Source organism: Echinops telfairi, unplaced genomic scaffold (assembly GCF_000313985.2).
Source record: "Echinops telfairi isolate 266 unplaced genomic scaffold, ASM31398v2 ScPeMD7_443;HRSCAF=831, whole genome shotgun sequence".
In the NCBI taxonomy this organism is placed as follows: domain Eukaryota; kingdom Metazoa; phylum Chordata; class Mammalia; order Afrosoricida; family Tenrecidae; genus Echinops; species Echinops telfairi.
This window is the reverse complement of record NW_022104341.1, coordinates 12,203,861-12,205,292: the sequence shown is the minus strand read 5'-3', so window position 1 is coordinate 12,205,292 and position 1,432 is coordinate 12,203,861.

Genomic DNA, 1,432 nt, shown 5'->3' with positions numbered 1-1,432 from the left:
ACACACACACACACACAATGCTCCAAAGGACTCTCTGACATAAAGTTAATTCAAACTCATAGCAACCAGGCATATAGTAACTCTGATGGATGTCCGTTTTGGGGACAATTATTGATTTCTTCACTTTTCAGGGACCAGGCAAGCTTCAAGTTGTGTCAAATTCTTTCACTTTACACACACCCCCCAAAAAGATTGAGAGTTTGCATGTGCCCCTTTGTCCTCTATTTTGCTATAAATTGCCTTCTACTTTAAGAGCAGAGATCTCATGAATCTATAATTTAATGGGTCCCATGAAGGTTAAGAATGAAATCAGAAGTCTTAGTTTCCATTAGTGAGTTGACCTTGCTTGGGACTATTTTAGAATATAATACTCTTTTGTTTTGTTTTACCCTGAGGGAACAAATATATTGTTGATTATATCACTAATACATTTCATCAAAATATTATTAATTCCACAATGCCTAGGAGTAAGTTTTGGTGCATGATCATACCTTGAGTGGTAGCAATTGAAAAGAGAAATTACAACTGGGTGGATATTGACTCTTTCCATCTAAATAAAATTATGCGCATGTCAACCATTTTTATATGTTAAAGAGAACAAAAATATGTCATTAATCAAATGTAATCTTTGAAACAGAGGACAGAGGAACAGAGGACAGGAGAGTATTTTTATGGAAAAAGCACAATATTTCCAAAAGTTTTAAAAAGTGATCACAGAAGTGTTTAATTAAGGTTACATACTAGTTTTAAGCATTTATTTCAAAAATTATTGAGTTTGCTGAGTAATTATTGTGCTCTAATATGTTGGCTGTGTGATTAAAATATGTTTTTGAAAGAATGAGTTTGTTTTGAGAATGATGAGGGCAATGAATGTACAAATGAGCTTTACACAATTGATGTGTGTATGGATTGTGATGAGTTGTATGAGCCCCTAATACAATGATAAAAAAAAAAAGAAAGAAAGAATGAGTTTGGACACAGTGCCTGACTCACTAATAACACAAGAGGAAGGGAAAAGATCACCATCAACATCATCTGCTTAAGGTTGATTTATATATGACAGGAGTCAGACATGCCTCCACCCTCCAATCTTCTTAACAAATTCTGGTGCCAACCTTACTTCCCTCTACACTCTCTTTTCTGCTATGTTGATAAGTCATTATACTACCCACACAGAACTCATAGACCATACTCATGTTTATGGCTTTCATTAGGGAAGTTAACACATTACATATTAAGGTCAGATACAATCTTTAGTCAAGAAATGATCGTACAACCCAAGCCAACAGCAGATTTTCTCCCAGGTTCTGGGTCTCTTAACTTTCTGTTCTATTCTGGCAATACTACTAAGCTCGCTTAATACTGCTGATAAGTGACCAAAGGACATTCTACTTCCTGTGAGCTTCTGCTGTAGCTCATCTTTAGCTCTCTG